Source organism: Populus euphratica, unplaced genomic scaffold (assembly GCF_000495115.2).
Source record: "Populus euphratica unplaced genomic scaffold, PopEup_1.0 scaffold47.1, whole genome shotgun sequence".
Lineage (NCBI taxonomy): Eukaryota > Viridiplantae > Streptophyta > Magnoliopsida > Malpighiales > Salicaceae > Populus > Populus euphratica.
Window position 1 is genome coordinate 484,697 of NW_011499925.1, and position 225 is coordinate 484,921.

Below are 225 nucleotides of genomic sequence, written 5' to 3' on the forward strand. Positions count from 1 at the left end.
AAACAACAACAACAATAACAACAACAACAACAGTAATAATACTAATACTATTACTAATAATAGTATTAGTAATACTACTACTACTACTACTACTACTACTACTAATGGTAATAGTAATAATACTAGTAGTAATAGTAATAATAATAGTAATACTAATAATAGTTAACATAATGAAAGAAAGAAAAATAAATAAACAAAATAAGAACATAAATAAGATAAAAGTTA